Source organism: Tiliqua scincoides, chromosome 2 (assembly GCF_035046505.1).
Source record: "Tiliqua scincoides isolate rTilSci1 chromosome 2, rTilSci1.hap2, whole genome shotgun sequence".
Lineage (NCBI taxonomy): Eukaryota > Metazoa > Chordata > Lepidosauria > Squamata > Scincidae > Tiliqua > Tiliqua scincoides.
In genome coordinates, this window is record NC_089822.1 from 21,547,553 (window position 1) to 21,561,114 (window position 13,562).

General features: G+C 46.8%; 1 pseudogene; it reads right to left on the bottom strand.

The window, feature by feature from the left end:
• Positions 1 to 7,214: 7,214 nt before the first annotated feature.
• Positions 7,215 to 7,331, bottom strand: LOC136643083 (5S ribosomal RNA; annotated as a pseudogene).
• Between the last annotated feature and the right edge of the window lie 6,231 nt (positions 7,332 to 13,562).

Below are 13,562 nucleotides of genomic sequence, written 5' to 3' on the forward strand. Positions count from 1 at the left end.
TGACCTTCTGCCTCTGCCACTTTAACCAGGTTGGGGGCCAAGTGTGTTTTTCTTCAGGGTCCCCACCAAGCCACCTGAGGTTCCCTTCCAAAGGCATTTAAGTTCATCTTGGAAACTGAGTGGGCATCACCATTTCAGAAGAAGCATACATTCAAATTGCTCTGTAAGCTTTATTTTCTACCTCAGAATACTCTGCAAACCCCGAAGGTCTCCAAGTCACTGCTTCCACTGTTGCCTTGTCTTCACATGCATGATACCATCTGAGGGTGAAGGGGGGGACCAAGGGACCCTTGTGACAAAAGGGATAGAGGTGCCCATCAAGAGAGGTCCTTGGAACTTCTTCTTATGGTCTTGGGACAGCTGCCACTAACTCTCTGATGTTTAAAGCTAACTATTTGGGGCAGAAGAGCTGGCTAATGCAGACCACAACCTATCCCAGAGTGCCAAAGACACACTGAAGAAAATTGCTCATCAGTGGCCTTTGCCGCAGATGCCTCTCTTGATTTTTTTCAATTTATTCCGAGATCCATGGCCTCTGCCTTAGTAGCTAGGAGAAATGTCTGTCTCCAATATTGGAACACAGGCTCCAGACCAGATTGGTTGCCCTCTCCTTTTCCAGGAGGAACTAGATTCCATTCTCATTGAGAACAGAGATAAGAAAGGTTTTTTGCCCACCTTTCAAACAGACAATTCCAAATATAGACAACACTAGTCCTTTTGTGGTCACAAGCAATCCTTTCATCCCAAGGGTCAGTCCAAGTTTAGATTTCAGTGGTCCAAATTTAAGCCCCATTGTTTCTCTGGGAAGTCTCCAAATTTTGCATCCTCCAGCTAGGGCTTGAAGTCCAACAGAGGACACAATGCCTGATGCCAGGCTTAACTTGGAGTTGGCCCAAGTAGGTCAATAGGATCCTATCACGAGTCTTCTTGTACTGGTGGGGGAACAGAGATTAATATGTGGGTGTTGGTAAATTGTTATTCCCAAAACCATGTCCAACCAGAGAAAATTAAGGTGAGCTCTTAGAATTCGTTCAGTCTGGTCAGAATAAGGGTCTGAGTATAGTCACTCTGAAAAGATAGGTATTGGCAATTTCATCTATCTTAGGGTATCCCAAGGGTTGGTTCCTATCTTCCCATCCTCATGTTAGAAAATTCATCAGGGAAGTGGCCTTGATCAACCCCCTTCCGGTGACCAGGGCTTCTTTGTGGGGCTTAGGTCTAATTCTCAGGCATTAACATGGCCTCCTTTCAAGCCCATGGCTACCTACAGATTTTTTCCCCAGAAAACTGCCTTTTTAGTGAGAATAACATCAGCTAGGTGGGTGCCTGAATTGGTAGATTTTTCTTAGCTAGGACCTAAGAACATAAGAACATAAGAACAGCCCCACTGGATCAGGCCATAGGCCCATCTAGTCCAGCTTCCTGTATCTCACAGCGGCCCACCAAATGCCCCAGGGAGCACACCAGATAACAAGAGACCTCATCCTGGTGCTCTCCCCTACATCTGGCATTCTGACTTAACCCATTCCTAAAATCAGGAGGTTGCGCATACACATCATGGCTTGTACCCCATAATGGATTTTTCCTCCAGAAACTTGTCCAATCCCCTTTTAAAGGCGTCTAGGCTAGACGCCAGCACCACATCCTGTGGCAAGGAGTTCCACAGACCGACCACGCGCTGAGTAAAGAAATATTTTCTTTTGTCTGTCCTAACCCGCCCAACACTCAATTTTAGTGGATGTCCCCTGGTTCTGGTATTATGTGAGAGTGTAAAGAGCATCTCCCTATCCACTCTGTCCATCCCCTGCATAATTTTGTATGTCTCAATCATGTCCCCCCTCAAGCGTCTCTTTTCTAGGCTGAAGAGGCCCAAACGCCGTAGCCTTTCCTCATAAGGAAGGTGCCCCAGCCCCGTAATCATCTTAGTCGCTCTCTTTTGCACCTTTTCCATTTCCACTATGTCTTTTTTGAGATGCGGCGACCAGAACTGGACACAATACTCCAGGTGTGGCCTTACCATAGATTTGTACAACGGCATTATAATACTAACCGTTTTGTTCTCAATACCCTTCCTAATGATCCCAAGCATAGAATTGGCCTTCTTCACTGCCGCCGCACATTGGGTCGACACTTTCATCGACCTGTCCACCACCACCCCAAGATCTCTCTCCCGATCTGTCACAGACAGCTCAGAACCCATCAGCCTATATCTAAAGTTTTGATTTTTTGCCCCAATGTGCATGACTTTACACTTACCGACATTGAAGCGCATCTGCCATTTTGCTGCCCATTCTGCCAGTCTGGAGAGATCCTTCTGGAGCTCCTCACAATCACTTCTGGTCTTTACCACTCGGAAAAGTTTGGTGTCGTCTGCAAACTTAGCCACTTCACTGCTCAACCCTGTCTCCAGGTCATTTATGAAGAGGTTGAAAAGCACCGGTCCCAGGACAGATCCTTGGGGCACACCGCTTTTCACCTCTCTCCATTGTGAAAATTGCCCATTGACACCCACTCTCTGCTTCCTGGCCTCCAACCAGTTCTCAATCCACGAGAGGACCTGTCCTCTAATTCCCTGACTGTGGAGTTTTTTCAGTAGCCTTTGGTGAGGGACCGTGTCAAACGCCTTCTGAAAGTCCAGATATATAATGTCCACGGGTTCTCCCGCATCCACATGCCTGTTGACCTTTTCAAAGAATTCTATAAGGTTCGTGAGGCAAGACTTACCCTTACAGAAGCCATGCTGACTCTCCCTCAGCAAGGCCTGTTCGTCTATGTGTTTTGAGATCCTATCTTTGATGAGGCATTCCACCATCTTACCCGGTACGGATGTTAGGCTGACCGGCCTATAGTTTCCCGGGTCCCCCCTCTTTCCCTTTTTAAAAATAGGCGTGACATTTGCTATCCTCCAATCTTCTGGCACCGTGGCTGTTTTGAGGGACAAGTTTCATACCTTAGTCAAGAGATCTGCAACTTCATTCTTCAATTCCTTAATAACTCTTGGGTGTATGCCATCAGGGCCCGGTGACTTATTGATCTTTAATTTATCAATGAGGTCTGAAACATCTTCTCTTTTAACCTCTATCTGACTTAACTCCTCGGTTAGGAGGGGCCGTTCGGGCAGTGGTATCTGCCCAAGGTCTTCTGCCGTGAAGACAGATGCAAAGAACTCATTTAATTTCTCTGCCATCTCTAAGTCTCCTTTTATCTCCCCTTTCCCTCCCTCACCATCCAGAGGGCCAACCGCTTCTCTGGCGGGTTTCCTGCTTCTAACATATTTGAAGAAGCTTTTATTATTCCCCTTAATGTTGCTGGCCATGCGTTCCTCATAGTCTCGCTTGGCCTCCCCTATCACCTTCTTACATTTCTTTTGCCACAGTTTATGTTCCTTTTTATTCTCTTCATTAGGGCAAGACTTCCATTTACGGAAGGAAGCTTCCTTGCCCTTCACAGCCTCTCTAACTTGGCTGGTTAGCCATGCGGGCACCCTCCTGGATTTAGTGGAACCCTTCTTTCTTTGCGGTATACACCTCTGCTGGGCCTCTATTACTGTTGTTTTAAGCAGCCTCCATGCACTCTGGAGAGATTGGATTCTTTTTACCCTCCCTTTCAACCTCCTTCTAACCAGCCTCCTCATTTGAGGGAAGTCCGCCCGTCGGAAGTCAAGGGTTTTTGTTAGAGATTTGCCTGGTATTCTTCCCCCAACGTGCACGTCAAAACGGATCGCAGCATGATCACTGTTCCCCAATGGCTCAGTAACGTTTACATCTCTAACCAGGTCCTGCGTACCGCACAAAATTAAATCCAGAGTCACCTGTCCTCTGGTGGGCTCCGTGACTAGCTGATCTAAGCCACAGTCATTCAGCACGTCAAGAAATCCGGTTTCCTTATCGTGACCAGAACACAAATTGACCCAGTCAATATGAGGATAATTGAAGTCCCCCATGATTACAACCCTGTCCTTCCTTGTCACCTCCCTGATCTGTTTCCTCATTTCAAGGTCTCCATCAGATTTCTGGTCTGGAGGACGATAGCACGCCCCCAGTATTACATCGCTGCACAAGCCTGGTAATTTAACCCACAGAGATTCTACGGTGGAGTCGGACCCACCTTCAATCTCTACTTTGCTGGATTCTATCCCTTCCTTAACATAAAGGGCCACCCCACCTCCAACACGCCCCTGCCTGTCCCTCCTGTAGAGTTTATAGCCCGGGATTGCGGTATCCCACTGATTCTCCGCATTCCACCAGGTTTCCGTTATGCCCACTATGTCAATATTTTCCCTTGTCACCAGACATTCCAGTTCTCCCACCTTTGCTCGTAGACTTCGGGCATTCGCATAAAAGCATTTATACACGGAATGCCCCAGGATGGGCTGCTTATTCGCTCCTTTGTCCCCGCATCCTCTCATTGTGCCAAACCGTCTATCACATCCCATCTCCCTACCTTTCCCAATTTCTTCTCCTACCCTGCCTTTGTCTTGTTCTCTAACCTTCCCATCCTCATCCCATAGGGATGAGGAGTCCCGAACCGGATGCCCCTCGGCTCCTGTCGGCCTTCCCCCAGGGATCAGTTTAAAAGCTGCTCTGCCACCTTTTTAATGTTATGCGCCAGCAGTCTGGTTCCATTCTGGTTCAAGTGGAGCCCGTCCCTCTTGTACAGGCCCCGCTTGTCCCAAAACGTTCCCCAGTGCCTAACGAATCTAAACCCCTCCTCCCTACACCACCGTCTCATCCACGCATTGAGACCCCTGATCTCCGCCTGCCTAGCTGGCCCTGCGCGTGGAACAGGTAGCACTTCAGAGAACGCTACCTTTGAGGTCCTGGCTTTCAGCTTCCTGCCTAAAAGCCTAAATTTGGCCTCCAGGACCTCCCAGCTACACTTGCCCACGTCGTTGGTGCCGACATGCACCACAGCCGCTACCTCTCCCCCAGCACTGTCTACCAGCCTGTCTAGACGAGAAGTGATGTCCGCAACCTTCGCACCAGGCAGGCAAGTCACCATGCGGTCCTCACATCCGTCGCAAACCCCCCTCTCTATGTTTCTAATAATTGAATCCCCCACTACAAGAAGCCCCCGACCCCTCTCCCGCCGAGGAGTATCCCGAGTGCGCTCGGATACGGGCCCATCCCCTGGAGAAGGGATCCCCCCTAGGGGATTGTTTCCCTCCTCTCCAGGGTGACGTCCTCCAGTCCCGAGACTTCCCACCCGGGCAGCCGAGGAGCTGCACGCCTGAGGTTGGGACGAAGCCTGATCGTCCCCAGAAGTCTCCCCACGGTCCTCCTCTGGCTGCCTGCGCTTCTCCAGGTCGGCCATCAAGGCTTCAAGGGAGCGGACGCGTTCCCTGAGAGCCTGGAGCTCCTTGCACCGAGGACACACCCATGACTTATGCCCCAGAGGCATATAATCATACATGTGGCACTCGATGCAGAACACTGGATAGCCCCCACCCTGCTGCTGGCTGTCTGACTGCATAGCTTTTTTTTTGTTGTTGTTGTTGTTTTATTTAGGGGTCCTTTTAAAAACCGTACACTGGATAGCAGCCCTTTTCTCTAGGGAAGAGGAAGGGCAGTGTATGGGGCCCTGGCCTCCTCGCCCTGCTGCTGAACTCGCCCAGATGCTAAACTCTTGTGCCTTACCTGGCACTTAGTTCCCAGAGGCACTGGGTTCCCAGAGGCCACACGCGTCTGCAGAGAGCCTCACGCGATGGCCTGCCTAGCTTTATACTCCTGGCTGGCTCCTCCCCCCTCCTTCCTTCCTGATTGAAAGGGGGCTGGGCTTCCCAGGTGAGTTTACAAAAGCTCAGGAAGGCAAATGGCTGCTGATGGGCGTGACCTACTCTGCAGGCTCCTGAATGGACTGCTTGGATTAGCCTAATGGGGCTCTTAATGGGTTGGGAATTGGCCCTTCCTAGGTCCTTACCCTCCTAGTTCTGTTCTCTTAGGCTGGACTGTTTTTGTAACCTCAAGCTAGTTTTTATTTGGGTTTGTTTAATTATTTATTGCTCTCTAGATCCTGTGTCCCAATTTACTGACCTGTTTAGGTTATGTTCTAACTTAGATTAGGTTTAACCTGGGTTAAGTATAGGTTTAATTTAAACAAGTAGAAAACCTGCTTTTCACTTTATCCTCCTCCCTTCCTTCGATTAAGTGCTACCTTAGGTGCAGCTAACTTTCAATTTTGATTTAAATGCCTGACCCTTGGGCACTTACTCACGAGTAGGACTCTGCTCTTACTCACGAGTAGGACTCTGCTCCTGCTCAGAGTAGCCCTATGTACCTCCCTTAGGTGCTAACTTTCAATTTTGATTTAAGGTTGCTTTAAAGGTAAGGTTAAGGTTAGAAGACAGGGAGTTAGAAAGACAAAGCGTTAGAATGAGTACACTTACTTCCTCCTCCTGCTCCTCCTCCTCCTCTCCTCCTCCAAAACTCAGAGGTCTCCTTGCCTTCTCCTCGTCCAGATGCTAAACTCTTGTGCCTTACCTGGCACTTAGTTCCCAGAGGCACTTGGTTCCCAGAGGCCACACGCGTCTGCAGAGAGGGTGTGGCCTCTGTCTTCAGAAAGACAGGGTGGTTCTCCACACTAACCCTATCTTCCTCCCCAAGATTAATTTGGTGCTCCACATACCTGAAAAGATTGTACTCTCATCTTTCTGCCCAAACCCTTCATCCTAGAGATTGGGATTGGCACACTTTGGATATGCGCAGGGCGAAGAGTTATATATCTCCAGAATTTCTACCTTCAGACACATGAAAGCTATGTTTGTGTTGCACAAGGCAAACAAACAAGGACTTAAGGTTTTATCATCCACCATCTCCAGATGGGTAAGGGATGCAATAGTGGAAGGCTACAGGGTTTGTAGGATGGAGCCACCTCAGGGCATAGTTGCTCATTCACTAAAGGGTGCTGCTATCTCTGCAGTGTTCAGGGTGTTTCTATCCTTGGAGGCAGTTTGTAGAGCGGCCACCTGGAGATCCCCCATATGTTCATAAAACACTACAAGGTTCAGGCCTGTGCTTCCAGGGACGCAGCCTTTGCCAGGCGCATGCTGCAAAGCATAGTTTCAGATACTTCAGGCAGCTCCCATCCTTAAGAAGACACGACTTGGGCATTTCCCAGATGACAAGAACTGACCCTGCCATGGAGATCCTACTGAAGAATAGGGAGATTTGAGCTTACCTGGTTGGCAACCTTCAGTCTCGAAAGACTATGGTATAAGCCTACAGCACCCGGTATTCCCAGGCGGTCTCCCATCTAAGTACTAACCAGGCCTGACCCTGCTTAGCTTCTGAGATCAGACGAGATCAGGCATGTGCAGGGTAACAGTTGCTGCCTGTGAGCTTACCTGTAACAGTAACAGTGAGCTTACCTGTGAAATCCCCTTCTCGGTGGTTTCCATGGCAGGGTCAGTTCACCCACCCTTAGAGCCTGAAGCATATGAAAAAAAGACAGCAAATGTAAAACAATGGAGTAGTAGAAGATAAGGACCACACATTCCTGACAGGTCTCCATTAAGTCTCTGAACTGGGGTACAGTATGGTCCTAGTCTTTCCTGGTTCAGAATGGTGTTTGATTTAGGTCATCAAGAGTTCAACTGGATGGCCTTTCATCACACATGGACTTCAAGGATGGACATCTACCCAAGCAAGTCTGACAGAACTGATCTGGGGAGGGGGCCATCAGGGCTTTTATAGTCTGGGAAATCAAGGGAGTCCCTCCCCTCAGGAAGACTTTGTAACCTGACCTGCCTGTCTGAGAGGGAGAAATTTCCCAGGGGACAAGAACTGACCATGCCATGGAGACCACCGAAAAGGGGAACTAACAGGTAAGCTCAAATCTCCCCGTTTTAGAGTTATGCATGCAAATTGTATTTAGCAGGTCTAAGTAATGCCAATGTTTTCTGAGCACTGAAATCCACTTTCAGCAGTAGGCTGCAATGGTATATCCAGTTGAACATAGGATAGCTTTGACTTCTCTGAGTCATCAAATATCCACACATAAAATGTTTGTTTGCCATCCAAAGCTGCTGCCATGATACATTTCAAAAGCTCTCATCTCCAGAGTGCAAAATTAATGAGGGAGAAATCCCCAGTCTGATTTACTTAGATAATTTTAATTATGCACATCACATGGCAGATTTCTGTGATTAACTCCACTAACTCCAGTGTAAGTTTATGCCTCTTTCATTATGCATCGTTTGAGAGCAATTACATATGTTTACACACTGTGCTAGATAACACAAGCCTATTTTAGTTCTGAAATATATCCACTGTTTTTCCTTCCAAGTTGCTTTCGATTCTGTTGGTGGCAGATTGCTCCTCCCTTTCATAAATTTGATGTGGGCTGCTCAACATGACACATCTGAAAACTGATTCCTCTAAAAAAAGTACATGCATATATTTATAGATATACTTTTCACCCAAAGATCTGAGCCTGAGCAAAATACACCAGTAAACAAATACAGCCAGGGTGCTCCTTGTAAATCTTAGCGCTTATTACTTAACTATTTCCTCTAGCCTGAGAACTTTGAGGTCAATCTGAGGTTAAGCTAAAGCTGAGTCAGTCAGCTCCAGTGACACAGCATCATAGGTCTGCTAATTAAAGAAGCCAAAGAAGTGGAAGGGGGGTATGTTCAGCACGGGGACTGTTTCATTCTTTTTTTAGCTACTATCAGACACAGCACTTAAAAAATATTAGACACCTGTGTAAACCGTGAACAGCTGTATTATTGGGAGAAAGAAGGTGCAGAGAAACCCCAAGAAAGATGGACACCGTCTCCCTTCCAAAGTCTATTGAAGAGATTTTGGGGTTTTGTTGCAAAGGCTTTGGTATTCAAGGGGATTAGAGAAATTTACAGGGTCAGCAATTGAGTCTTGGATCACAGCATAATGAGAGGCGACATAATGAGTATTACAGCGTGAAAAGTGGGTCATGCCATCACTTTCCAAAACCAATCAAGGACACAGATGAAGTGTCCATCATAGAGCAAACACCTCACCTTCCAGAGAAGTAGAGGGGGAAAACAATCTATGACATTTCAAGAGTACACTGAGTACCTTCAGGTTTGCCAACTGGTGAAACAGCATTGATGACATCCCCAAAGGGACCTGTTTGCTGCCTTAAAAATGCAAGGTTCAGACCATGAAAATGTAGTAAATACTTTACAACAAAATAAATGTTTGAATGATTGCATGGAAGCTTTGGCACTAAACTCTATTCTTTGGCTCCAGCAAAATGTGCAGCTCATTTTTCTAAAGTTTTTTGGAGAATGCAGCATGTCCTGCTAAAATGCCACAAAGGTAGGGTTTGCTTTCAGTTGTATGCATATTTTTGTTACTGATGTATTTATTATTTGTACTGTGATTGCCAAAGAGTTGCAATCTGGGATCAGGGCCTAGGATAACTAGGAGCTATAAAAGTAAAGAAAAATATATTTGTCCCCAGTTTGACCCAAATAGTTTCCTCTCTGCATAAGATATCACAGAAGGTCACAATTCATTTTTAACTTTATCCAATTAAAGATTTGCAAAGAGGACAAAGCACTGGGGAGTTAGCTATGGCCAGAATGACATTTAGTGCTCTTCCAACAAAAGCTTGGTTGAAACAAACAGGGTTCTGTGTGATTTTTTTAAACAGTGAATACTCACAGCAAATGTGCTGAGATTACAGCCTACCACATTCTCTGACCTATATCTACAAATGTGAATTGCAATTCTTGCATGAGGCTGCTGTGTTCAATATAGCAACGTCTTCCCGAAAACCAGTTTAGGGATATTACTTTTGTCAGTGATGCTGTGATCTGACTGTGTGTTAAAGAACAAAAAAAAAATCAACTTGTGGTGGTTTTATCATGTCCACAACTACATGAAAAAATGTAGTTTTTCATGTATTCTTTGGATCTTCTTTGCACAGGCTTAGAAAGTACCTTAGGTTTAGAAGGTTTAGAAAGATCTTTGCACAGGTTTAGAAAGTAGCTTATATATTCAAAAATTGTTCTTTTCTCCAGCAGCCTTTACCTCTCATTCATCCCTTTAGCAGGTGTTGACTAATCATCATTCTCAACATACTATGTTGGTCCAGTTCTAACTAACCTGCAATAGGCTGCAAGCGCCACTGAAATTTTGACAAACTTCTGATTGGCCAAAGCCCAATATCCTTATTCAAGAAAATGTTATCCAAGACCAGCTCCTTCAAAATCAGGCAGAGTTGAAGGTGTTAGGATAGAACCCAGCACGCAGTGGCACAGAGATTCCATGTTGGCATCCTTCAGTCTCGGAAGACTATGGTATCGCGCTCTGAATGGTGGTTCTGGAACAGAGTGTCCTCTCCAGTGCGCGAAGCCTGGGTAACGTAGATATGGAGGATAGACTGTTACCCACGCAGCAAATCCCCCCTCTCCACGTTGCTGAAATGGTCCAATGGAAAGGCAGAAGCCAAAACAGTTGGTTCCAGCGGCGTCGCAGGAGTTGCCAGAACGTGGCTGTGTTCAGCCATGAACTGCCTCAGGGACTCCAGCTCCGGATTTTGCCTCGAGGTTGACTCCTAAAGCCTTTTCCATAACTGGATGTAGCCACAAGGCAGTGGAGGTTTGGAATCAGAGTTTTCCTTCTCTCAGATGAGCTGCCTTCCCAGGCTGACGAGTCCCATCTACCCGGTGCCCTTTGTACACACCGCCTGTCACTACTACCGATTGGATGGTTTAGTGAGGTCCTCGGATCGGCCCTGCTGGGGTCGGACACGGCCCTGGCAGAGCACCGAGAAGACGGTCGAACTTGACTATCTAGAGGAAGTAAAAGTCGTAACAAGGTTTCCGTAGGTGAACCTGCGGAAGGATCATTACCGGGAGGAGCACCCCCCACGCGGATGGGCGGGTGGGTGCATCCTGACGCTTTCGCCCGGGGCGGGTGCGGGCCTCCCCCGAGGAGAGAGACCGAGAGCAGCAGGGGCGCCCCTGGCAGAGGGGGCGGCCAGCCGGCGGCACGGGGACCTCTGGAAGGAGTGAGGGAAACCCCGGGGGAGCCCTGAAATGGGCCGCCGGATCCCCTCCTGGCCCAGAGAGAGGGGGCGCCCGTCCTCCCGCGGGCGTCCGTGGCCGGTCCGGGCAGCCGGCCGACGGGACCGCACCAGAAGGGTTCAAACGCGAAGGAGACCCCAGTTTCCCTCCGACCAGGTGCCAGGTACCTGCGGCGCCGCCCAGAGGATTGGCTATGCCATTCCTCATCCAGTGTGCAGCAATTTGGACAGGAATCAAAGCCTCCCAAACCAACTCCATGAGAACTGCTTCTGGGCTCTTGGCAACCCAGAAACTCAGTGGTGATGAATCGCTGCTGAACATCCAGCCACTTTAAAGAAAAAGGTTGCTGACCTGGCACTAGACTAGCAATTTCCCAGTGGTAAATTCAGATTCATCAAACACAGAAACCCCATGGATGTGTCATCTGCAGAGTGGCAATTGAAGTGACCTGGATCAACCGTAATGACAAAAGTCAGAAAAATTTTGAAGAGTAAATATAACAGCCACATATCCTGATGCCACAGCCATTTCCTGAACTTGATCTAGAAAATATGATTTCCTGAATGCCTACTGTGCATCTGACCTCTTTTTGCCCTTCATCATAATGTAATGTCAACACATTTCTGACCTTTTGATATACCAGCATTTTGCTGAAAAATACTGAATTTAAATTTTATTATTCTTTTATTCATTCACATTTTTATATTGCCCTTCCTCCAAGTTCCTCCGGGTGGTGTACATAGTTCCTTTCCTACTTTTGTCCTTACAACAATCTTGTGAAGTAGTGACTGGTCCAGGTTTCCACCCAGGAAGCTTTGTGGCTGAGTGGGGATTTGAACCTCAGCAAAACCATAAAGCTATTTTCTGAAGCATGAAATTCTTTCAAGTAAAAATTCTTTTTACCTGTGCACTGACTGATCAGGAAAGGAAGAAATGGATAAAATCAAATGAAGAAAAAAAACAGACAGGGGAGCAGACCTTTTATCAATGCTTTTAAAGCTCTTTCTTTGTATTTTCTTCTTTTAGAGAGGTTGGCCTGATGTTTCAGGAAGCAATTTTAATTCCTTTAAGTCTGTCACTTCTGGGGGTACTTTTCCATTCCTTGAGAAAATTCAGGGCCGTATCATGTTTGAGAGGACTTCGGACAAAGCTGTAACAACAAACATGTTTTTGAAAAGCCTTTTCTATTTTATCGTAAGACCATATTGGGGGGAAAAAAGTTGAATGAAACAGAGTTGGTTTGCAAATGAACAAAGTCCCAGAATTTACCGCTGAAGTAAACAAACCTGACTGCAAAGAGTAGCACAGCTTATTATCCCAGCTTTAAGAATTAAGCCATTCTCACTTGCATTACATCTGCAAATTCTTTTCTACACAACCCAGAGGGCTTTGGTGTTTAATAGGAATATCCATTTTCAGTGGTCATCTCCTGTAAACTGAAGAAGGGAACAGAGATTGACAATCGAAACTATTTGGTTTTGCACTCTTCCCACTTGTGGATGCTTTCCTAAAGACATGAAAAATGAATTTAGTAAACTGAAAAAAAATGGAGGGTCTGTAGCTCAGTGGCAAAAGGCATGAAGATGATTCAGGTGTAGATACAGGTGTGTGTTCTGGATATACATCTCCAATGAAAAGGATCAGGTAGATGATGTGTAGTACCTCTACTCAGAACCTGGAAAGCACTGCCAGTCAAAATAAACACTGAACTAGACAGAGCAATGGTCTCTCAACTCAGAATGACAGCTTTATGTATTCTTAACAGTCTGAATGAACATTTGACTTTCCCCGTACCATTGCTACCCAATCCTATCCAGGAAGTACAACAAGAGTGGAAAAACTCAGAATGACAGTGTGTCATATGTATGACTAGATTTTATTAGCGCAAGTTGCTGTCTTTGGCAATAGCCCTACAACTTCTGTATCATCTCATTCCAACCTCAGGCTCACTTCACACATAGCACATTTCCTTCCACAGAGAGGAGGGTTTTTTCACTATAAAGACCCTGATCAATTGATCAATTGAGGGTTTTTTCACTATAAAGATCACTGATTCTGTTATAGGCAGTAGTTACCTTGTTAGCATACTAGTGACATCCACACAAACTTTTGAAGAGGACTTAAGGGGAGACAGGAGGATTGAGAAGGAAGAGTCATGGCAATGTTATTTTGTACAGTAAGTTACATGTCCTGTGTCCGTGGCGGACCTCCTCTGCCCCGTGCCCTGGGGCAAAGTTTCCTCGATAACACCCCATGGGATGCTGTATCCCTGCATACAAATCTCCCCCTCCATGTGTTCCACTTACCAGGAGCACATGGAACCTTATGCAACTCCAGGACACAGCGGGGAAGTCTACTGAAGCTTCCCCGGGCTCTTAAACTGTGCTTCCAGGAAACTGGAAGCACAGTTTCCGACCATGTCGCGAGCCTCAAAAGACGTCCTGCGCAGTGCTAGTGGCATGCGAGGCTCCACACCCGGGGCATTTGCCCCATTCATTCAGTGGGAAGTCTGATACTTTCCTGTGTATTCTCTAGTCCCAGACTTCAGTCC